This window comes from Podarcis erhardii (genome assembly GCF_964252035.2).
Source record: "Podarcis erhardii genome assembly, chromosome: 3".
NCBI lineage: Eukaryota > Metazoa > Chordata > Lepidosauria > Squamata > Lacertidae > Podarcis > Podarcis erhardii.
In genome coordinates this window covers 46,685,912-46,712,225 of record NC_138507.1, presented here as the reverse complement: position 1 = coordinate 46,712,225, position 26,314 = coordinate 46,685,912, and the positions used below count along the sequence as shown (strand labels likewise).

Here is a 26,314-nt window from a genome sequence, read left to right as displayed (position 1 = left end):
GCCTATGTCCACAGCCCACATTAATGATAACAACCCTGCTCTTGCCTCACCTACAATGACGTGAGCTAGGAACGGTTGAGGGAGTTAGGGATGTTTAGCCTAGAAAAGAGGAGACAGAGAGGAGATATGATAGCCATCTTCAAATATTTAAAGGACTGTCATGGGGAAGATGGAGCAAGCTTGCTTTCTCTTGCTCTGGAAGCTAGGAGCAATGGATTCAAGTTACAGGAAAGGAGATTTCGACTAAACTTCAGGAAGAACTTTCTGACATTAACAGCTGTGGAACAGACACCCTAAGGAGGTTGTGAAATGTTCTTTGGAGATTTTTAAGCAGAGGTTGGATGGCCATTTGTCATGGATGCTTTAGCTGAGATTCCAGCATTGCAGGGGGGTTGGACTAGATGACCATTGGCGTCCCTTCAAACTCTTCGGTGTGATGATTCTACGTTAAGGACTTACAGAAAGTATATTATGTGTTTCTGCTTAAGCTTTAGTTCAGTCAGTTGTGTGGCTCCTTCCTCAAACAACCTTCAGGATTGCCTTGGAAGTTACGTGAGGGCTTCTTTAGGGATTATACACTAAAGGACACATGGAAAGCTACTGCATTAGGCCAGCGGCCCACGTAGTCCGGCATCCTGTTCCCACAACCTTCCTGCTATTTACAGGAAGCAGAGAGTAGGAATAAGACTCAGTTACCTGGAGCCTTAAAAAGTAAAATAAAATTGCACATCTCTCTGAGCTGTAGATGATGTAGGTAAAAAGCTTTTCGTTTTCATGAGGTTTAATAAAAGGTTCTCCCTCAGTGAACATGCAAATTCTGAGCAGAAAATTGAAACTCGTGATAATTAAGTTCAGCTCTAATTTCTGTATTAATAACGAGAACAAGATCTGTACACATATACAGATTACATAAATTGTTTCCCTTTTTTAAAAATAGTGTCTCATGATAGTATTTGTGAATATTAATTAATTATGATATATACTGGGGGAAATGTCACTGTTGAGCCGAGCTGTGTGGGTTTCTATTTTAAGGCATTAAAAAGAAAGTTACAGTGCAACTAAGAATATCTGTGGTTGTCATTTCCCAATCTTTTTAAAATGCAGATATCTACAGTGTCAAAACAATAAATATAAAATTCAACATGACCTGTGAATGAGAAGTGTGAAGAAAGCTGAACAAAACGAAAGCATGAGTGAAACATGCATCAAGAGACGCAGATACCTAAATATATAAATATCACAGAGCAAATAGCGTCCTTCCACATCCAGACAGTCATGAGAATAATAATGTGCTAGTTCTTTCAGGATCCAAGGAGCTAGTGAAGTTGGCAATGCTTTCAGCCTAAAAGGCATTCTGGAAATCTGTTGGGAGATTGTGAGCTGGCAAGGTGCAGAAACATGGTGTCAGCCCACAGTGGTGTAATGAAGACAGACAAAAGAAATACTCCCCAAGAGGAAGATTGGGAAGGATTACATGCCATGTTTCCCCAACCAGTCCATTTTTAGCAATAATAAAAAGGGGAATTACTTCTTACTATGTTTCAAGATTGTTTAAAATTTACAGTGCACTCCTATGTATTCAATTAGCTTTGACTCTGAATAGATGCATTGAAATTTAATGGAGGTAAGTTAGTCATGAACATTAATTTCAATGAGTCTACACTGAATAAGTTGAATATCCCCAGGCTTTATATGCATGCAGCCTCTTCAGTCCTCTGTGGAACCAAACCAGGAAACTGCAACCATAGTTTCCTACGAGAATGACAACATATGGTTAATTGCTTCCCAATTACAAATCACACCAGGATTTGTAAGCCAACTTACAAATCATGACTCCGTGTCCATACTTTCCTGGTTCATGTGCAATGGGACCTATGGTTCACCACTTGCAGATGCACGCTGCCGAGGCATCCTCTAGCTTGTTAAAAGCCAGGTTTTGATCCCACAAACATGGCCAGTCAACAATTTAGCATCAGTCATTGCTGCCAGGGTTTTCTCCTCACGACCATGTCTCAAACAGCTATCAAGCAATGGTCAAAACGTTATGACTTCTGCAATGTTCCTGGTTTATGACTAGAAAATAATTTAGCATCAATACTGTTTTTGTTTTTGTCTTTTCTGGGTTTCTTTCCTCCTCATTAAATATGTAAAAGATTTTTTTAATCAACATGGGTTGTTGAAGAAACCAAAGCCTTGCTAATTAAATTGAAATTTATTGTATTGTATAGTATGACAGATTTATAGTATGAAGAAAGAACTTGGCTTAGGCATATAATTTCAAGATGCAGGAAGACACAAGGTTTGATTCAAAGGTGCTATGTGAAAGTAGAAATGAACTCTTCTCTCTTCTCTCCTTCCTTTCTTCCTGTATTAACCATTTAATTACTCACTTCCTGGCTAGAAACAAAACATAAGTTTGAATCCAAATTTGCATTAGTGGAAAGGTGCTTGTACAGCAGGGCTTTCTTGTCGCCTCCTCCCACTGTAAAACCCTGTGTCCCTGAAACTATCTTGCTGCTCTCAGGTGCAATGAAGAACTCTGCTTTTGTAAATAGACCGGGGTGGGGGGCACCATCTTGCCCTTCACCTCATATAGCAAAATGCCTTCCTCTCCTTCTGAAGATTCCTAGTGGATTTTGCTTTTTGGGAAAGAAGGTGCATTCAGAAACCTTGGCAATATCAACACACTATTTTGTAGAGGGAAATGTTTTGAAAATGAACTTCTAGAGCAGAATCTATAAAACTGAAGGGTAGGCTAGTGTATGTTTGTCAGATTTCAAACAGAGGCACCAGGATTGTATTTTTTTTATTTAACTAGATAGGGGGACTGGATAACTCTTGATGCTGACAGAACACTTTGTGTATTATTTACCAACAACAAGGGAGACTCTGTCAAGCCAGAATTCACAAGAGCAAGAGTTGACTGAATTCATGGCATAGTGTGGGAAAATTACCTCAGCACAAGTCTACATTGCTGATTGTTCCTTATGCTGACATTTCTGATGCCCTGAAAGTTGCTGTGTTCACATCCTCTGCTCCTAGTGTCAAAGAACACTCTCAATCTTCACATGCCAAGATGAGGAAAACCTACTGCAATGCCCAAAAGACCCAGCTCCTGTCAAATATATTCATTTAACACTAGCAGTCTGGGTTGTGGAACTGGAGTGTTAGAAGGGGAGGAAAAGGCAACAGCTTTGAAACAAAAGCCTCTACTGCCACTTCCCCAAGTACACACACACACACACACACACACACACACACACACACCACTGTGATTTTAACAAGGTTTTTATTAAATCATGTAATACCACAGAATTAAAATGCTGCAAGTCAGATGCTGAATAAAAATATGCGTGGTCATACCTTGGATAAACTACTCATCTTTGCATACAGACTGCTCTTGAGGAGATCAGTGTCATTTTGAGTTATCATTCAAGTGTTAATTTGCTACATTCAAGTTGTTATGTTTTACTGGCATAAGTATAAGAGGCGATATATACTTGTTTGAGTCAAGTCCTCTCAGTTCCCCTGCCCCTTGTATATTTTTCCTCCCACCCTCAATTCCCAATGCATGCAATCACATCCAACAATAAAAGGTGTGTGTGTGTGTGCGCGCGCATGCATGGCAATCACATTCAACAATAAAAGGTAGAAGTAAGTGTGTGTGTGTGTGTGTGTGTGTGTGTGTGTATGCATATGTAAGTGCAGCCTGATTCTTAAGCTGCTGTGATAGCTGAAGTGGCTTTGAAGCCCCCAAATGCCTCTTGTCATAAATTTCGAGAAAGAAAACTGCACTGGCTTTAGGGGGACAAACAACTCCACATGCCAGAAATAGCTACACCCTTGACAAAAGCTGCACATACATTTATTATTTGTGCTTTTCAGCAAAATGTATTTAGCTTGTGAGTGACGTTTATTTCGGGTGAACTGAAGTATCTTTTATGTCAAACACTTCTGCAGCCAAAAAATGGTGGTGATACTTCAGTACCTATTTGCTTCTTATAGGCTACTTGTAGAAATAGGTACGGAAATGGCAGACAATTTCACAAGGCCTCTCAGACTTTCTAAAACAAAATGATGTGAATTCTATTCAGTCAGATGTGTTTCTCTCATCCAGTTTGCTGCGTATTTTTGCCCAGACCCCCAAAAGGCTTGACGTTGGAAATGGTATCAATGTTTCATGCTGCTTTGTGGCTTTATTTTATTTTTGCTATCTTATAGATCAACATCATATGCCATTCTCAGAAAAAAAATCTCCCAATTATTATTTTCCCCACAGGTGCTAAAGGCACATTTGTTTGACTTGCTTAATTCTTTAGTAGCACCTGAACAATGGTTGTGCCTATCCATTCACAGACAGAAGCACAAAGGCTTTGCATTCTGAATGTCCCAGGAACAACTTACAGTATCTCCAGGAAATACTTCAGTCTGAAACTGGAGAGCTGCAGTCAGTTAGAGGGCAGCAAGGATGGGCAGCTCATGATCCCTCAGAGGTTGTTGGACTACAAGTCCAACTATCTCTGTCCATTGGCCCTGCTGGTTGGGTATGATGGGAGTTCAACAACATCAGGAAGGCCACAAGGTTCACCATCCTGGGTACAAACAATATTGTGTTAGATGAACTAATGATCTGTTTTAAGTCTCAGGTTCAACCCCTGGTATCTTCAGAAATGGCTTGAAAAGACTTCTCTCTAAAAACACTGCATAGTTGTTATACCAGTCAGCGTGGACAAAACTGAGGTAGCTCAACCAATTAGTGGTATGACTCAGCATAAAATACCTTCCTGTGTGTGACTTTTTGAAAGAAGAGGAGAAAAATCACTCAGCAAAGGTTACTACCTGGTGTTATTGCCTGGCTAAAGCATCTTCCCCTCCACATCCCCTAAAGGGAAACAAAGACAAAGATTCATACTATATATTTAGGCTTTTTTGACAAGAATTTCCACATACATAGCCATCATCTCTGAACTAGTTTGATGCTTTTCAATATACAATGGTACCTCGGGTTACATATGCTTCAGGCTACATACGCTTCATGTTACAGACTCTGGTAACCCAGAAATAGTGCTTCAGGTTAAGAACTTTGCTTCAGGATGAGAACAGAAATAGTACTCCGGCGGCAGTGGGAGGCCCCATTAGCTAAAGTGGTGCTTCAGGTTAAGAACAGTTTCAGGTTAAGTACAGACCTCTGGAACGAATTAAGTACTTAACCCGAGGTACCACTGTACAGTGCAAATCTATTTATCTAATTACTGTGTAAACTGAGGAGCATTTTCAGAGAACCAGAGCTTTGGGGCTGTTCCTTAAAAATGAACAGCTTATGGCTTAGGTACAGGCTTCCCTCCAGCAGAACTTTGTTAACTAGATGCTCCCACAGGTGGAAGCAGAGCAGTTTTTGAGATTCCTGCTTCCCCTTACACTGTTTCACATCCTGCCCAATCTGCTTTGAAGAACCTGTGGATATTATGGAACAGTATGAGAGGTGGTAATGTGGGCAGAAAAAATGGGAAAACCAAAAAATATTACCTCCCCTCTTCTACCATCAAGATTCTCCAGTGGATCCAAGTCCCTACCGCAGATTATTTTTAATTAAATCAAGATTGCTAAAACCACATAGTGAAAATGTCCCTGTGGCTTTAATTTCCTACTAATTATCCTTAAGGATGAAGTCCTACGAAATATTATCCTTAAGGATGAGGTTTAGGAAAATAACAATTAGTTGAATGTCTCCCACAGTTTTAAGTTCCTAGAAATACTCTCGCATGTGGTCAAAACATACTTCTTTACATTCTGGAAAATGTTTGAAAGACAGGTTGACCCAGATCAACACCAGCTATGATCTCTGTACTCTTCCTTCCCCTGAAGTGAACTGAAAAATCCCATCATTTTTATTTAAACCCCCCCCCCCAAAAAAAAACCAACCAAAACAAAACCTACAATATAAAGGCATATGAATCAACTCACGGAAAGAGAATGGTGGCCAATGATAAGGAGGTTTTAAGGATCATGGAGGAATTTCAGCAAATGCAGTTATCTTGGTGTGCATTCATTATCTAACAAGAAAAACAATAGCTTCCTCTCTCTCTCACACACACCATTTGAATATGATTGCTACCTTCTCTCTCTCCGCCCCCCTCAGGGCTCCTGACCCTTTAACAGCTGTATCTTAAGGCAGCAATGTGCATCACTGCATCTCTGTGAAGAGACAAACCTCCTTAGCCGTATTTTTGCCTGTTATCCAGCTGTGAAGCAACACAGAGCTCTTCCATTAAAATGGTGATAGTTCTACAAGTAGAACAGGCTTTTCTTGTGTATCTGTGCTTTGTCTTCTCCAGCATTATTTTACCATCCGGGAACATAGGGGAAGACAACCCAATACTGTATAAAAATGCACACCCAATGCATACAAATTCAGCCGTGGCACAGTTGGAAAACTAAATCTTCTGACGGGGGAGGGAGGAGGAAGCAAAGCGGTGTGACAGATGGAAAGGTCTCAATGGATGAATGGTACTACCACAAATAAGTAGCAAGCAGCCAGAGGGAATCAAATAATGATTACAGAAGAAAAATGGTGGGGGGGGGAGAGAAGGGTTCCCTCAGACTAAAAATTCTTGTTTAACAACGTTGGTTGCAATGATATGCATTTAATTATATAACCTTCCCCCAAAATGCACACACCCCCATACACACACACACAGAGCCAGAGAGAGAGAGAGAGAGAGAGAGAGAGAGAGAGAGAGAGAGAGAGAGAGAGCAATGAATAAGATAGCTGACAAGTGAGGCTGTGTGGACAATATAAAAAGCTCAACATGTCCTTGGAGGGAAGGGAATGTAGTCCACAATTTGTACTGGCATGCCCCCAAACCTGAACAGATTACTTTCTGACGATCAATATCTGTAACCACCAGAGGCCTGTTGCAAAGTTGGGAGGAGGGAGGGTGGAATCAGCTTCCAAGAGACCAGGTCCCAAGCTTACATTTTATTTTTGCCACTGGGTGCTGAAGTAAGAGTTTTGGACAAGGCTCATTTTTCATCTCTTTATGAGGCTGTGGATTGAATATGAAGTTTGCTGACATGTTCCAAGGGCTTCACTTGGCAGGATTCCTGTCCCACATACAAAACGCTGCTCCTATCTAGCCCAATCTTACATCCGGGTCTTTGCCACCAGCTGCCTGATAAATAAGCCCCATTATATAGGGTGTTCATATGACCATTCTCTCCCATGCATATTTACCTATAGGGGAGAAATGTAATTAAAAAACAAACAAACTATTTTGCTTCATGTATTTATTTAACCCACCCCTTCCAGACTGCTTCATTTTAGCCACAAAACAGTTCTTAATACGAAATGCAAAACGATGATCAATTGCATGTATATAGGAGGTGAACATTTTGCAGGTGATCTACAGTTTCCATTCTTGATTGCAGTAATAAGTCTTAAGAGAAATATAATTGAAGGCTTTCCCCAATGGTATAATTCAACCGCAAAAAGAACTAAAACCCCTCTGACTGCTGTTATTGCTGCTTCCATTCTTCTAAGTCTCCAACTATCCTCTGCAATTGGGTTTTTCTTATTGCAATCCCACCTTTTCAGTTTTTCCCATTTTAGCCTAATTTGCTTTTCTGTCTTACCACAGTTCATTATTCAATCAGTGAAAAGTGGGAACGGTTTTGAAGATGCACTGATGACATTTCTCCTTTCTCATTTCATTTTCCTGAAACTAGCTAGCCCATCAGGAAGGAAAACAAGATGGAAAGCAACAGAAAATCTAAGTAGCTTTTTAAGAAACAGAACAAGGAAGAAAAAAAAGCAAGAAAGAAAGAAAGAAAGAAAGGGGGGAGGGAGCCTGTATTATTAATAGGGAACTCTAGGATGATGGATGAAAAGAACAACAATATCCTTTAATCATAAAGCACTAACATTCCAGCAGTGCTAGTAAGTGAGTGAAGCAATGAAACCATTTGAGACTTAAACAGATGAATTAGGAAGGGTTCCACTGTGGATTCCTGGACCAATTTCAAGGCAGTAGCCTGATTAACTAATGCATAAAAAGCAAGTGATTCTTCCAATCAATAAGCTTTTATGTAAGCATATTTGCGTTATAACATTTAAACACATGAGACAAGTGAAGAACCGGGGATTCCACAAACTGGCTAACCATACAGAAGCATTTCCTAGAGTCTGGCCATTTCCCATATACACACAAATACTTCCCCCCCTTCAAATGTATTGTTTATAGTCTGAATGTTCTGTCTTTAAGTACTGATATGCTAGCAGGTCACAAAAATTGCTTGTGACAATTCTTTTTTAAAAAAAACATGTTCAAAATTATATTACTTTTCATAATAATAATCTCACAATGAAAACTACAGATACATGTAGTATTATACTTTGTTTCTAATGGGGAAAAACTTTTAACTATAAATGAATCAGAGCCTTAATTACAGAAGTTAATACAATGGGCTATTTATTGCTCTGAAGCAGAAGTTACCGTACTTTTGATTTCATTTGTGCTCTACAATGACACCACTTTAAGTTTATATATGGGGGTCAAGTTGACATCAGGAAATATCAAACCATTTTGAAAATCATGTACAGCTCCATAAACTAGTTATGCATCATATTTCCCATTGTGGCCAACCGAATGTGTCTTGGGAAGCCCATAAACAAAACATTCTGTGAAGAAATACTGCCTGTTGTCTTGTTGAAAAGAGTTTCAACGGATGATTCCAGGTTCTAGTGTTTTGAGAGAGGTGCTTCACCAAATCTCAAATCTCACCAAAAAAGCCAAGTCTCCAAAACATCTGCTCCAACTCCAATTCACAAAGCAGGTGATGCCATCTTGTGCTCTTTTAGTGACTCAATTCCAGCGCAGCTAGAGAGGCATACCATCTTGTGAAAGCTCCTGCATCTTTCCTCCAGGTAACATCTGCAGCATTATCCTATATGGTTAGCCATTTGCATGGATAGGTAACATACTAGCAGCAGTAGCATGTGTTACTAGCACATTATAAAACCATCTTATCCATTTTAATCACACAAGTCAAGTTTGTAGACACTACTGGGAAAAGGTATGAAATCACAGTATAGCAGCAACCATGTTACTCCAAGTAATGTATAAGGAAGGCCTATGTCACATCTTGATTATTAGCTACTTTCCTAAGGTGGATACTATCAAAGTCATTGTAACCTATTTAATTAGCCCGCAGACTAATCATAATCATAAATATATGACAAAAATGATCTGGTGCCAACTTATAAGTTCTTACGTATAGAGGTTCAAACAGAAATATACAAAAACAATAACTATAGATAAAACAATTATAAAACAAAATAGCACAAGAGAAGAGCAGTCTGCTCACCCATGTGGTGTGACAGTTTTGATGGATGGCAAAGTCTCCTCCAAGGCACCGGTGAGGAATCCCAGGATCGGCCTCCTGTCCTGGTGGGTGGAACGGGCGTAAGCCTGTGCCACCAATCAGGAGCTGGATCTTAGCCTGCACCTGGTATTGGAAAATGGGGGTGCAGGCTTGGATGTGGGCTGGGCTGGGAGGCGGAACTGATGGAGCAGGAAGGCTTCCCTCAGGTCTATGTCCTGGCCATTTAAGCAGCCTGCACCTGGAGCCCTTACCTGTTCTTTCCCTTGCCAGGTTCGTCACCCATCCTCCCTCAGTTTACGTGGTTGTTTTATGACCTTGCTGTGGCTAAGGTGGTCGCTGTATTCTGGGTCCAGGTAGGAATTTGTCCACCAGGCATTTTGGCTCCAGCCTGTTGATTTTGCCTACCTCATAGGAATCATCACAACTCGGTTGGGCATTGGGGCAATCTCAGGCTTGGATAGAGGAGAGGTTGTAGTCTCTGCCTGCCCCTCCAAATGCTGGTATTTAATTGCCCCATGCCCAAGCCAAACGTATTTTGTCTGTATTCAATAAAGTTTTGGCCTGTTTCGATCCAAAACCCTGTTTCGGTTGTCTTTGATTTCTCTGGGGGTTGGGGGCTAGGGAGCCCAACGCCTGGGCCTGCAAGTACATGGAGATCTGCACACATTAGAGCTTCTTACTTTATTTCTTCAAGAAATGTCATCCTCAAGGCACATCTCAAGCTGCATTTTTAAGTCTTCCAAGTTTAAAGAAGAGCTTGGGATGCCACATAGGGGCTGCTTTGGGGGATGAAAATAAAAGACACCACAACAAGTGCATTGGGCTGTACATACTTATGCATAAAAAGACTCCCTTCATATATTGAGATGTTTACCACACATATATTTTCAGAAGGGAAAAATATATATTCCATGAACTAGCGGTAATGCAATACTCCCTTAACCATAATTCTTTGCAGCTGCTGAGTTCCTGGTGTTCTATTGTAGGCCACAAAATCTTTCAACTTTCTGCAATGGGGCAGCTCCATACTTCAGCCCTGCACTGTGAAAATTAACCTTTCTTTCTCTCTTTGACTATTGTCACAGGAGCCCACCCGGCGTGAAACTGTCAGGGCAAGCATAGATCAAAAACCTCTTCCCTAAGGGAAACTGCTTTGAGGTACTAAAAATACTGAAAACCACCAAGAAAAACGTTCCTTTTCTTTTTGAAATTTCTTCCCCTTTGGAAGACTTTGGTTTCTTTTTCTCCTCAATCCTAAAAAAAATAATAATCTCATGAGCTCAGAAGCTGAATACAGCATTTTATTTTAAAATGATGAGCACATTTTCATAAATATCGAGGACAAAGCAACTAAATCACCAATATCTGTCAGCTTCCTGCAGAATTTTTTTTTTCTTATTCTAAATACAGTAAGGTAGGTTTGGTCATCTAATGACATTTGGGACATGTCCTTTAAAAACCCAGTAGTACCTTCTGTGCTGGGTGGCAACCCAATCAGCTGTATAGCACAGTAGGCATTGAAAGCTTATGGCTTTGGAGAACACTTTATTGAAAGTCTTGCAGCATGTAATACACTGTCTGGCAGTGTATGGGTCAGCAAAGGCTTCCAAGGAATACTCCAACATTACTAACATATGCTAGGCTCTTTACAATAACTTTGTGTCCTTATAAACAAGATCTCTGGGCACCACCATGTAAGACAAATAATTTCATATTTATTAAATATTTTAAAATGTATGGCCACTGCTGTTCTAATTATTGTTGACATTCTTGCTGGCCTTCCTGTTTAAGACTCTTTAACCTCTGCACTCTCCCTTAAATTTATCATGGAACAGATAGCATCATAACCACAAATGCTTCTCATCCAGATCATATCCTTTTGTACCATTACTTTTACTGGCTTCATTCTCTCTTATTTTCACTCTAAGTTTCTTATTTTTACTTGCAAATAACCCCATCCATGGTTTTGCTCCTTAAAGTCTAGTGTCTCTATATCAGTGGCAGACTTTGGGCTTTAACATTTCAGCAGCACCCATGCAACATCAAAATCCACCCTCCATCTCACCTTCCATTGTTCTTCATCATTGCAGTGCCCCCTGTGGTGCCCTTTCAGCTCGGCACCCAGTGCAAGCGAACCAGTCATGCTCCCCTAAATCTGCCTTTGCCTATATAAACTCTTCTTTGGGCCTTTGTTCAACATGTACCAATTTTCTACTTATCCCAGTATTAGTTTATTTCCCACCTCCACCACATTCCGCTTGCATTCCAACCACTGGGGTATCTTGGTATTATATTCAACTGCTTTCTTAAGGCACATCTCTTCACACTAGGTTATCTTGGCCGACCTGCCTCCTTTCCTTTCCTTTCCTTTCCTTTCCTTTCCTTTCCTTTCCTTTCCTTTCCTTTCCTTTCCTTTCCTTTCCTTCCCTTCCCTTCCCTTCCCTTCCCTTCCCTTCCCTTCCCTTTTCTCTTCTTCTCTTCTCTTCTCTTCTCTTCTCTTCTCTTCTCCTTTCCCCACCATGTGTCTTATCCTTAAGTTTTCATTCTTTGCCTCCTGGCATGGCCTTAAAAAAAACAAAGAAAGCCCTTTGCACAGCACTTAGCAATTTTACATTCAATTAAATAAATACTCAAAGAATTCCAGAGTGATTTGGCTCTGGACCAGAACAGGATTTACTTTATAACATTTTTTTTAACCACAACTCTATAAATTACTCAAAGTGGTGCATATTTTTAGGAACCAACTTATTTCTGTAAGTGTAGGTGTTTTCAAACTGTTTTGAATACTGCATTCTAATGTTCTAAACCACATTAGGGTGGTGGGAACTTAGGGTAATGGGATAATAATAATAATAATAATAATAATAATAATAATAATAATACAAAATAAAAATGGAAAATATACACTCTCACAAGAAAGTAATATAGGATACATAACTGATCAGTGACCTGTCATTTTTTTTAAAAAAAGAAAACATTGATGTATCATAATCAAAGGCCTTGTTAATGTGTTATGATTTCCTCAGATTCTAGGCTTGAGAAAGCCTCCTGAAACAATCACACCAGAATCGCTTGTTGCTGGACTGATTACCTGGCCTCCAAAATGTGTGCTGAATCATACAGCTTGAAGGGAAAAGCCACAAGAAGGTAATCACATCTAGATATCCAACACAAGGCAGCAACTTCCAAACAACAACGTCTCACAATTTAATCAAGAACACAAAAGGAATATACCATGTGCAGTTATGTTTAGCGGTTTGTGGAGAAACCTACTTTGGTCTGTGCAAATTGGTCCCATGCAAATCTCAGGTGTTCCTTGAGTACTCAAGAGGCCTCCCTCTTGGGTATGGCTTGTGTCATTTTGGCAACATAAGGCTGCATCTGTAAACATTGCTATTGTGGGGAGTAATGGTCTCTAATTCATTTACCGTGGGTAGGATTTCCCCTAACAATCCTTGCAAGCAGAAGCCCTGCACAAGGGCTTCTGCTTTTGCAATGGGGCTTTCCCCCTTTCTCCTCCCCGTTTCCCCAAAATTGGCTGGGAGTGACAGGAGAACCCCCCAAACAACACATGCAGAGAGGGGAGGCAGATCATTCTTCCTGGGAAGCTGATGTGCTTGCACAGACTGAATCTTTGTAATAGTGTGATGTCGTCAAACTCCGCCTATTGTTTTGTGTCTTCATTTTAGGTGTGTGTACACTCAGTAAACACAATTAGATCACAGCCATTTAGGAAGCACAGCTACCAGGTTAAATTTCCAGCACGTATGACCTCAGTCCATTTCATTTGCTTCAAATGCAGAGGTGACCATCAGTAAAGCTGTGCCAGAGACACACTGTACTAGCTGAAATCTTTCAACCCATATTCAAAGGCACACATATTACAATAACCAAATCCAGCATTTACCAGTGCATGGATATGTGTGCTCAGAGTATCCCTGTCCAAGAGAGGACACAACTGGCAAACCACCCACCACTCCATGCCACAGAAGCTACTTGATCTTCTAGCAACAAAACTGGATCCAAGCTGCCGCAAACCTGCTCCCTCAAGGGCAGTGCAACCCTACCCAGAACTGGTTGCACACCACTTCGCTAATGCTGAGTTTACAACCTCTGTTTCACATGCATTTGTGAAAGCAGGAACTCTCCTTCCTGCTGAGTAATCTGGAATACACTCTTAAGAGCTGGTCCTCAGAAAGAATCACAGTGGAGTAAAATAAAATTGTCCCTACCATTTAGTCTGGAAATCAAATCCACTATGCCTTTCGGAAGAATCTATTGCTTAATGTAGAACATAAATTCAGAAAAGGTTAATTGGAAGCATTAAACTGAAAAGGTTCTTTAATGAATGCATGACTCTCTTTGCAATAGACTATATGGCTACAGGAACTGGAGGTTTGGGGCTGTGTGTTAGGATTATTATTTTTTACTCAACCCTGTTTAAGAACTGCCTAACTTTGTACATTAGACAAATTCTGTACAGAGGAAAATAGGTCATTACCCATCTTCTCTGTGGTGCACACACACCACAGAAGGGTTCTGAACCAGAAAAATGAAACCTGTCCAATGTTCTAAGTTTCTCAAACTGACATGCAGCTTTAATATGAGCAAGTATAAGATGATTTATTTTCAAATCTAATACACAAAGTTCTGGATGTAATTCTGTTAAGCAGTTTTACATTTTGCCGCTAGGAATTTCCCCCCTCTATGTTAAGCTTTAATATCCTTTCAAATGCATTAATGTATCCCTGGAACAGACACTTTAGAGACTCCTGCATGCTTTGAATATTTCCAGGATAAAAACAGCTTTCGATACTCAGTAGGGCTTTATGTACCACCTTGCTGGCACTAAACCTTGTAAAACACTGAAGCAAATGGCTCTTTGCCTATGAAAAATATCGAGGGAGGGAATAATGATTTTGTTTTGTTTTCCCGGCTGTCCTACGTAGAATGTGAAAAGCAAAAGCACACTCCTACACACACACACATGTGCACACACACTTACGTACTGAAAGTTTCAGGAAATCAATGGGACATTTTTTAGTAAACATGGTTAGCATGGGAATGAGAAAGACAGGTGCTATGTTAACACTGTTAGAAACATTTAAAATGATATTGGGTGAATATTGAAATAATGTATCAACATGTAATGTAATCACTAGGCATGCAAGTCCCTGGTAAGTTGTTAGTAGCATCTGAATCACCACTTTACTAGGGTTGCCATATTTCAAAAAGTAAGTTGAGCTTAGGGTGATGGGTTAATAATAATGGGAAATCCTGGACATATGGCAGCCCTAACTTTACCAAACCACTGGACAGACTGTGAAGCCAGATTCCACAAATTACTCAAGGCATATGCAAAGAGACCTTTGGGGACTTCATATCATAGATCAAAACTAGGATCTCTTTCCACAGAGAACCATGCCTGTAGTGTCTACCACCACGTCAGAGGGTTGCCCAAAAGCTTAGCTATCCATTGGATCAGGATAAGCACCTATTCCTTCCTACAAATCAGTGATTGCATGAATGACAAGCTTACTATCCTTCTGACCTGAGGATGAACCAATAGTTGGGCACATGCCTTGTGTGCAGTTCGTCAATACTTGGCATCCCTGATTAAAATACCTCAGATACTAGGGCTCAGAAAGATGCAAAGCCTTGGAAAGCTACTGCCAGTCAGAGTGGACAATACTAAGCTAGATGGACCAACAGAATGTCCTAGGATAAGACAGCTCCATGTGTTCCTATAACTTTACTGCAACTTATGCTTCACTTTTGATTTCCTGCATTTTTTTCTCTTGTCCTCTTCCATTTTACCACACAAACAAAATATGACTGAATCAAATAGATGCAAAGGGTAAGATCAGAGTTGATGTGGATTAAACCTGGGACACATTTCTGATTGAATTCACAGGCCCTAACAACATTTTTCACATTTGGGGGCTTCACTACAGCACATTATAACACTCCATTACACCATCAAATATGCCCTACCTTTAGCTACCGTTCTATTTCTATTTCCAAAGTTGACTTCTTGGCCAACAGAAAAAACGATGACAGAGTCCTTTACTATGTTTCTCTGCTAACAATAAGTTTGTAGTTTAGATAAGGGCTCTTCTGTATGGCATCTGGCTGAACTGGCCAGTTGCCTGATCTTCAGCTCTTCTTATGTCCTTGTGTTATGTTGCTAGTCAATGCATGAGAAAATAAGTGAAAAGAAAACAAGTGAAAAATATAGGCCAACAGAAGTGCACCATGAAATCCTCAGCTGCTCTTTTCTGTAGCACTGGAAAGTGGGTGGTCTTCTTACTGTGTGGCCTCCCTCCACCTCTCCGTGAGCCCAGGTGGATATACCTGACTATATAAAAAGGGACACTTTGCTCATGCTTATGTAATTCTCAGTATTTTTTGTGAGAGTTCCCTTTCTTCTTCTTCTTTTTTTTATAAAAAAAATCCACCTAGTTTTCTATGAGAGGATTTGATAAGTCTCTAAATTAACCCATAGCGATTACCCCTACCACGCAATTCACAACTATTTTATTAAAGTAAGATTAAAGATAATACTTCATTGGTAGAAGTAACAGCAGCATTAACCTCTATTTACCTTGACAGAATAAAGCTTTAATACAGCACAGCGAAATTTAATTGAAACAGATAATTATTTTAACATAAAATTTAAATGGAACTTAATTCCTTATTCTGTATGTTTAATACTTTAATATTCGTCATTAATATCTTTTTCTCCCCCTCACTTCTTTAGCATGCATGTAAAATATCACAACTTGGTCACATTCACTTTGCTTATCAAATACTCTCGGATTTATTTTCACTGGGGATGAATAAGCACAAAAATCTGGGTTGCCAAATCACATTTTTTCCTCCCTTGTCTACCGCCACACTTCCCCATCCCTTGCCCTCCCAAATCATGTCCAAATTTTTTGACTGCTGGATTACAAAAGATTCTTGTTTGTTTTATATCCTGTGGCTTTATTACATCAGACAAGCATCAAAGAGGCAGCACACATAGGACTGAAAAATAATACAGCTGCACTTTGCTATGGAGTGTTCTGTATCTGCCTGTGTTTTGTTGTTCATGTAATACTTTTCAATAAACAAAGATGTCAATCAACTTTCTGTGCAGTGCATCACATTTCAGATTTAAACCACTTCAGACACATAGCTGCCCCAAGCTCACACATTTAACAGATAAAAATTCAGCTTTCTGTCAAGGCAGAATACAGTATTGATTGGAGACTGTATTTAGGCTAGTGTGCCTGTTGGAGCTGTATTATCTTCAAACTCATATAGTGCCCATTGCAGAGGTGTAACACAAAGTGCATTTTGTTTCTAGTGTAAACTCTTTTACTCACAGCGCCACATAACATGAACTGACTAGTGCCTTACCTATGGTACATTTATCCAAGAATAGTGGAAAGTGAAGGACTGAGAAGGTACATTCCGAACTTTGATTGTTTGATATGAATCTAGTGTGTTGTGCACCACCTAATTAAAACATTGTTCATTTAAAAAGCATGGCTGCACAAGTCCTTCAGTTTAATGATCCAAGAGCAAAACATGTCGTACAAGCAGCACTTTAAATAAATACATCAGCTGTGTACTAAGAGCCCAAGTATTTGCTGTGGGCCTGTTTCTGTGCATATGTGGTATTTACACAGTGAAAACATGGGCTATGATTTTCTCCCTTTAGCAGCATGCTGGACTACTCCCCAATATAGTTTGCTATAACCACCTGAACCTCTCTTGGGATTGCCAAAGGTTAGATGCTATGTCACTTCTAAGCTACTGGGAGATTGGCAAACAATCCCAGTAAATCTCCAACTAATTGCATTTGAATTTTAGGTGTCACATCTGGTTTTGACCTCTGAAGGTTGACAGGAAAAGTTTGACAGATCTTAAAGTGACTCCTGACTTCAAAAACACTTGTTTTAAGAAAACAAACAGCTCATAGCGCGGCCTCCATGAGGTCTGCATGCAAAGGACGTCTGCCCATGCTACTTCCTGGCCTCCCCACACAACTGACGAGAAGCAACTCTGGGGCCCATGAGGACTTTGTGGATTTTAAGTGGAAGAGATGCTACCAAGAAGATAGCACCGTCTTATCCTGCACCTAATCCACCCTACTCACCAGTGGCTTGGGAGGGGCAGGGTTCGATTCCGTAAGTAGAAACGGACCACTCCATTCCTTTAGTTGTAAACAAGTGCACCCCTTTGCATCTCCAAACCACTGGACTAGGGCATTAGGTGGCATGCCAGGAAGGAAGGTAAAAGAGGTCACTTATGGTGAAAAGAGAGAGAGCACTGACATGCATAAAATTTGCATATGCTAATCAATATGCATAGATGCAAAATTAGAAATAATTACTATAATTTAAATACAAATGCAATACATCTCAATGTAGTAGGGCAGGCTATGACTAGGTGACCTGTATCCTTGCTCAGTCTTGCGATCCAGGTGTTTTCAAAACTGGACTTGGGTCAGACAGCCCTTCAAATGGAGAGCTGTCCTTTGTAACGTAGGACACATGGCCATCCCAAAAGAACACCTATACAATTGTGTTGTTCTTCTTGGCAATAGCACCCTGGCTATGGAACACTCTGCCCTTCCCTAAGGTTCAGCTAGTAGCAACTTTTAACTTTTGGATAAAAGCTTCTCTTCTCACAGACACTTCTGGTGTGACAGGGAGCCTGCATGGTGGCAGATGACAGACGTCAGACGTTTTACTAGATTGCTTTCACTGTGAGTTCTGTTTTTACTTATTTTATTTTGCTTTGCTGTTACCCACCCTGAGATCAGTCCCAAGGAAGAGCAGGATATAAATTCTATAAATAATAACTTTTTCAGTCATACATTTGTATGTTAATGATGGCAGTGAGAATGATGAAGGGGGAAAGGCACAAAACAAGAGTAGAGACTGGATACATGTGTCTCCCTCTCCCTTTCAACAGGGCAGAAACGATGCAGCTCACAATTCCTTAGCCATTAAGGGCAAAAGGTTAAGGATACGCTTATTCCACAAGGCTGAGAATTGTCAGTTCGTTGGACCTGACTTTTGGCCTTGCTGTCCCCCACTCTACCCCACTCCACCCCAACCTCCTGCCATACTGCTGCTGTGTTGCCTTTTAGTTTCACTACAAAATCTACACACAAGCCCCCTTACCCTGTTTGCCACAGTTAAAGCTTTTCTGTATTCTACTTTGCATTAAAAAATTCACGAGCACAAACTTTTCCAGGCTTTTCAAAGTCTGAGAAGACTAAATGTGCAAGGTCAACGGCGTTCACAGACATTTCCTTGACAGTGCAAATAATGGGGAAGCTTTTGCTTGTATAGAGCTCTACGTGTGCACGGGAATTCTGAAGTTCACACTAGCATTATAGGATACAAGGGCCTGGGGCGAAGGTCCATGTATGCTTCAGTATACCAATAGCAAGCAACACTTTTGAGTAAATGTTCTTTTTTATGGATGGGGACAATATCCTGCTCTGATGCTCTGAACCTTGGGCCATTACGTCAGTAGATAAGTTTCTGGTTCACTGTGATATTGAGGAGGGGGTAAAAAGAATCTATAATGTTCCCATTGGCCTTAAAAGCAGAAAACATCAGGAGTAGCTTGTTAAATGAATTTAGCAGCAGGGAAGCCTGCAGCTCATCAGCTTTCTCTTCCTCAAAAGCAGGTACTTATTGCAGTAAAGAGGAATTATTGCTTAGGATCACTGGGTATGGAAATGTTTTTGGGTTGTTGATTTTTTTGGGGGGGGTATAATAGTAGGGGGGAAGGGAAGGTTTAAAAAGGCTACCCACGTCCATTGCCTGCTTTGTTTCCAGTGCTGGAATATAAGAGTTTCTTACAGTGTACATATTTCATTTTTATTTGTCTGCATTACTGTAGCTGCAAAACAAACACAGCCATTTTCCTATTTGCCTATGGAACAAATTAAAGCTTATCCTAGGCTCAGAGTGGATGGATTTTTATTATTATTACTACTCACACTATTCAATGAATGCATGACAGCCATTTGCTTTACCAGCAAATATAGCACTGTATCTAAAAATGAAAATGTCATAGATAATCCTTGTCTTGTTTCCTTCAGTTCCCTAAATATTAGATTTAAGACAAAAGGCTCAGCACAGTCTATTGGCTCTTGATACACAAAGAGGCACCCATGTACACCTAAGGCTCCCATGCATGAAAGGGCCTCTCTACTTTCTTTCAGGAGCAGATCAGAGGCACATCTTTGTCACAATGGTCATATTAGCCTCCCGTGATAAACTGAATGCATCTTTTGATGTCGATGTACATGTTGCTGACTAAAAGTATTAGTTCCGTATAAATAGATTGTGGCCTATAACTTCCAAATATAACAATACACATCATTATGTTTCACTGGTATTGCAAGCAGATACACCTTTCAAAAGTTTTGGATTATATAAGTCTTGTTGATCTGGTTTATATCTTTCTGGGGATGAGAGAAATTCCTAGCAAGGAAAAAAATGCAGTAGTATGCAATTAAATGGATGTTCACTGTATTTATCTGACATGTCTCTCTTTTTCTCCCTTTTATTGGCCATTGTTTACGGTGAATCAGGTTTTAATGTGTGTAACACTCCAAAAGGTAAGCTAGAAATCTTGTAAATAAATAGATAGATTTATCTGGACCAAGAAAAGAAGTATCCAAGACTATCAAACTAATTCCTCATTCCTCTGCTTGCTCCTGATGTGCTGATAGCATGCTAGAGTGAAACACACACAGCACAAGCCAATGCATGTCTAATCTGAAAGTCCCATCAAATACATTCATACTTACTCTCAGGTAGGTGGACATAGGGTGGTAGCTTCAATATGCTGCGAAGCATACATGTTTCTTTTTTCATCCACTAACATCTACATAAAATATTAAGGGTTGTATCCAACATTATTCCTATTCAGGGTAATAGGACTAACTCTGGATGCCACCCTAAGTCTCCTATCATGTTTTCCCCCCTTCAAAATATGAATACGCTTAACTCATTGTGCAGCTACTTTGAATTCAAATCTCCAGGACCTCATAAGCTGCACCCAAGGATACTAAAGGAGCTTGCAGATGTAATCTCAAAGCCTCTGTCTATAACCTTTGAGAATTCTTGGAGAACAAGTGAAGTCCCTGCAGACTGGAGGAAGGCAAATGTTGCCCCATCTTCAAAAAGGAAAGGAAAGAAGACCTAGGTAGCAGTCAGTCTGTGAGCACTTAGAAAAGGATGCTGTGATTATTTAAACACAGCATGGGTTTCTCAAAAACAAGTCATGCCAGACAAATCTCATTTCTTTTTTTGGCAGAGTTACAAGCTTAGTGGATGAGGGAGATGCTGTGGACATAGTGTATCTTGATATCAGTAAGGCTTTTGACAAAGTTCCCCATGATATTCTTGAAGAGAAGCTGGTAAAATGTGGGCTGGATAAGATTACCGTTAGGTGGATTTGGTTGAGTAACTGAACCCATATAGTCCTCCTTAATGGTTCCTTATCATCCTGGAGAAAGTGACAAGTGGGGTTCTACAGAGTGAAGGAATTGAGGGGATGTGCATCAAATTTGCAGGTGATACCAAACTAGGACCAGTAGCTAGCACCACAGAAGACAGAATCGAAATTCAATATTACTTTAACAGATTGGAGAACTGCGCCCAAACTAACAAAATTAATTTCAATAGGGACAAATATAAAGTTCTACACAGGCAGGAAAAACCAGCTGCACAAATATAAGATGGGAGCCAACTGGCTTGACAGTCGTGCATGTGAGAAGATCTAGAGGTCTTAGTAGACCACAAGTTTAACGTGAGTCAACAGCGTGATGCAGCAGCAAAACAAAAACCTAATGCTATTCTGGCTACATCAACAGAAGCATGGTGTCCAGATCAAGGGAAGTAATAGTCCTGCTCTGTTCTGCCTTGGTCAGACCACACCTGGATTATTGTCTCCAGTTCTGGGCACCACAATTTAAAAAGGATATTGACAAGCTGGAATGTGTGCATACTCTTTAAGTGTATTCCTCTCTTCTCCAAACATGCCCCTTCAAAGCTGACATTTGTGGAATAGAGAAAGGCAAACAAGTAGTATTGGTATCTGAGGGAGTTCAGAGGGAAAACACAAACCTCTGACATCTATAACAGCTTCCCTATTCACTTCCAAAAAGGGTACATTTGCATTCATGAAAATAGATTAATATGTGCCACCCGCCATTGGCAGTGAAGTGAGCAGAAAAGTTTGGTCATGCCAGAGGTGTGCATTCTTTGAATCACATCACATAGTCAACACTCAGCAAAGAATCAAAAATAAGCAAGCAATGTATAATATTAGCAATACTATACTCACTTACCTGGGAGTAAGCCCCACTAAACTCCATGGGGGTTATATCTGAGCAGACTTCTCTAGCATTGCATTCTTACTGTTTCCATGGTGGTTGTTTTCCTGGGTGGCAAACATGTGTAAAGGATCAACATGACTCTATCTTGCAATATGTACAGATTTAATTATACAAAGTTAAAGGAATATTTTTAAGGCAGCCATTCAAGGCATGAAACAAAAGGCAGTTAGCACATCCCAGAAGTCCTGCTGTTGTTCATTTATAAATTATTTCCTGGAATTCACATTACGAAACACATTACAGAAGTGCTCTCTACCCCTCCAATGTTACAGTTCAAGGTAATATGTGACAGATTTGAACATTTTTTGAAAAGAAAATCTCCCAAGTGTGCAGATTGCAGTATTGCTCACTTAGAGATTACAGAGGCTTTTATATCTGTTACAAATGTGCAGTTATACTGATAACTTCAAAAGTGGAATATTACATATGATGCTGAAAATTCCAAACAAGTCCACTGATATGTTCTCTTTCTTTTCCTTTCTCTCTCCTCCCCACCCTCCTTTTCATTTAGCAATTGCTGGCTTGCCAGAGATCTTGAACTTGAGAAAGGTTAGACTTCACAATGCTGGAGCCGTTTGTGAGCATCAGCAGATTTAGCTTGTAATTTCATTGATCTATGTGGGCTTGCTGTTTGCAAACCAGCTGCTGCACTGTTTCCCCACAGCTACTGATCTGAGTAGCATTGATTTTTTCCCTTACATTAACATAGCATTACTTCTTTAATGGGCAATAAATGACTGGATGTAAATACAAACAGCGCTGCAACAACAAAAGATGGGGGATGAGGGGGATCAGTTTGTCCCCGGCTTTTCATTTATTTATTTATATACAGGGCTCTATTAATATTTGCCATTAAAATTAAAAGCAAAAAATATTGACCAAGATAATTCAATTTTGATTTTAGAGCAGGTCTTTTCAAAAATGGTTTTTTCCCCAGGAGGCAGCTTTTTTAGCTGTATTTGCTAACAGACATATATTACACTGCACATGGATATTGCTGTTGAAGCACATAGATTTTCATAAGGCTAAAAAGTAAAAGCACTATGAAGTGCCTTGCCCCTTGCCCCTTTATTACTACACTCTGAAAGGTAACGAATTCTAATTTTTATGTCAGCCACAGCAATCATACAAAATACGTTATCTCTTGCCTTAGTAATCATTAGAAAAACATGAAATGGATTTTGTTAGGGCAGAATGGCATAGGAAAATTTGCCCAATATAAATTTTTGAAATATTGAATATCCCCTTGTGATGTGAAGTGTCCAGCTTTAAGCCTTTGAAAAGATATCATGTTAAGAATGCTGTGACATATTCTCAGTCTCTAGGAGTGAAATGCGTCTTCATATTGTCAGTTGGCACTTGTGTTCCTCATCTGCATTGAAGCAAACCTTACCCACAATACAGCGAAAAGGTGACAAATATGATGGATTTCTAAAGTGTATGCTTTAATATTCACAAAGCTTCCATGGAAATGGTTTCTGTGCTTTAAAAGACATACTCAGTGCTGTTTTTCTAGGAAAAGAGGTGCCAGAGCTCACCATGTGCCTCTCCCTTGTTCTCTTAGATGGCAATGGCACCCACCTGAGAGGTGCTAGAGCTGAGCTCCGGTGCACTCCGGCTGAAAAAAAGCCCTGGATATACTGAACACAATATTGTTCAATGTCCACTAACTTTCTTCTATGATGTATACAATCTGTTGTGCTCAAATCTCCTTCTCCACAGAGTATATGAAAGGAAGTATCCCCTACCTGCTATTCTGCCATTTCCAGTCAGCATATTCCTGATGAGAGCCAGAACCTGCATGATCAAAATAAATCAATATATAACATAGTCAAATATTTTGCCAATTTCCATTAAATAAGGGTAGTGTTTCATTATGCTCTGCTCATCTGGTTACTCCCCCAAAATGCATGATTATACAGTAGCCATATATTTAATTCTACTGTACCAGGTTATCATCTGAATTTGGGAACTACGGTTGTAAACTTTAGAACCAGCTGGAATATTAAACAAGGGCTTGAAGATGATCTAATCCTATGAGTCGTTCAAGGACATGTCACCATATTATCTCAGTTCAGACTAAAGGAGGAATGAAGGGGCTCTACACACAAACAAAATGACTGCTTATACTTTGGTTTAATAAGCTAAGATATGTTTATCAGAATTATTTCAGTGTGTCTATGAATTCAGAGAGAATGGTGTTTCTCCTTCTAAAGGTCTTTTTTACTAATAGCCATATCACAATGCAAAGTATAGAGAAGAAATAACTTGCTTCAACAAGATAAGATTTAAGTTTTTAACCAGCTGGACACAAAACACACATACACACATCTAATCGGCAATTGCTATGCTCTGGATCATTTATGAACAGCAAGGTGCTTCGTTGACCCTCATAAAGACATCTGCCTTGTACTGCCCATGAGTGTCTCTTATGGACCCAAGACAAGCAAAGTATTCACTGCTCAGCTTGCTCATCTTCTGTATCTCTAAGTGCATGTTCTTCAGTGCAATGCAGCTTTTAATTCAGCAGGCTAATTTCTGGCATTTTGGTCCTTGATCCCAGTAAATACTGGAGCCTTCCTTCCTTCCTTCTTTACTTCCTTCCTTCCTTCCTTCCTTTTTTGCAATAGTGAAATTGTATAAATAAGTAAAATAAGGAAAACCAATCAAAATGTTGCACTTGGATGGTTCTAGTTTTGTTCTTTGTTTTTCTTCCTCCCTCATTCCCTCTAAGGGACGCGGGTGGCGCTGTGGGTAAAACCTCAGTGCCTAGGACATGCTGATCGTAAGGTCGGCAGTTCGAATCCCCGCGACGGGGTGAGCTCCCATCATTCGGTCCCAGCTCCTGCCCACCTAGCAGTTCGAAAGCACTCTTAAGTGCAAGTAGATAAATAGGTATCGCTTTATAGCGGGAAGGTAAATGGCGTTTCCGTGTGCGGCACTGGTCTGGCTCACCAGTGCAGCTTCGTCACGCTGGCCACATGACCCGGAAGTGTCTTCGGACGGCGCTGGCTCCCGGCCTCTTAAGTGAAATGAGCGCATAACCCTAGAGTCTGTCAAGACTGGCCCGTACGGGCAGGGGTACCTTTACCTTTACCTTTACCTTTACATTCCCTCTAAACTCAATAGTTTTTAGACCTGCACATTTGTCGTAAGGTGGGCTGTGGGGATTTTGTAGGGATTCTGCGGCACCCACAAGCTTTGCAATTCTAGCTATGTGGGGGTGGGAGCTGTGGGACTGTAATGGGGGATGTTGCACTATATTAACAAGCATTTTTATCCTGCTTCTGGCTGCTTTTCAGTGACTCAGGTTTGCTAAAGGGTCCTATTGTGGATTGGCGCTTTTGTGATATCAATTGTGACCCATTAAGGGATTGTGATTAAGTGGGCACCAGCTCAAGGAAAGAGGCAATCCTTGTACATGCTTTTTAATGCAAGGTTGCCCATTCAGTCATTACTTTAATTTATCTGCATCACAGGCTTTTACTGGATGCTAAGCAGTTCAGTGGTTTAGGTTCAGTTGAGTCATTTGTTCCTATGGTTTTCATTCTAACATGTTTAGTTCTGAATGGTTATTTTGGAGTGTTGTTGTTTACAATCTGAGTGCTAAGAGAAGGGTAACTTCCATTCTTTACTTCACACAATCTTGTTAGTTCGATTGATCAGTAAGAAAAGACAGAGTAAAGCAATGACTAACAGCATGTTCACCTAGGGGAGATGTTTTTGTTCATACACACTCCCTAAGTCGGCTGCTCCTTTATGATGTAAGTTACAGGACAATCCTACCCAGAATCAACTCCCTGGTCAGCAGCCGTCATATGGGCTAACTGAATGGGAAATCACCCAATGCCTGAGCCAAATTAACTTGCATATATAAACAATAATGTTGTCACTTGTTTTGATCCAAGAATGTTTTCCTGTGTTTTTTAATCATGGATGTGAGGCAAGAAGGAACAGAAAATGATCACTTAATGGACAGATCTCATCTGTGGCCAGGAGAAGTAGGAACTGCTTTAAACCACACCAAATGGGGAAATTGTTGGATTCCTAAGCACATTTTCTAGACTCAAACAGTACTTACTTTTGAGCAAACAGACTAACAAACTTCCCCATAGGGATGGGCATTACAGAATTGTTATGCAGCCTATTGGGCTATATTTGTGGTTGAAACAGAACCAGTGTTTGTTTGCTTTTTCACTTCTAGGTGACTGCAGAACTATGCTTCAGAAAGCACTAAGAAGCCTATTGTGGAAAGGATTTGCAGGCACTTAGTTGTACCAACCAACCCACTACAGAGCTAATCCTTTGGCACCAATCTCTGGAGTGAACCAGGAGTCTGGCTGTCAAGAGTAAAAACAAGAGGGCAAGAGTGGAGAAAAAGCCAGGAGTCAGGACTGAAGGCAAAGCAGGAGGAGAGGACAAAACCAGATGCGGGACTGGAGAACAGGCCAAGAATTGGTTTCAAAGACTGACTAGAAACACAGAGGCATACCAGAACAAAGGTAGACACTGGTG

At 40.3% G+C, this 26,314-nt stretch overlaps 1 long non-coding RNA gene across 1 annotated transcript in view; it reads right to left on the bottom strand.

Moving 5' to 3' along the window:
- Nucleotides 1–26,314, bottom strand: part of LOC309339403 — a 314,171-nt gene that overhangs the window by 148,338 nt on the left and 139,519 nt on the right. Inside the window, exons 6-7 of the long non-coding RNA XR_014155307.1 lie at nt 23,548–23,596; nt 21,752–21,843 (exon numbers count right to left, since the gene is read on the bottom strand). This is a non-coding gene — a long non-coding RNA (uncharacterized lncRNA). The remainder of the gene's footprint in view (nt 1–21,751; nt 21,844–23,547; nt 23,597–26,314) is intronic.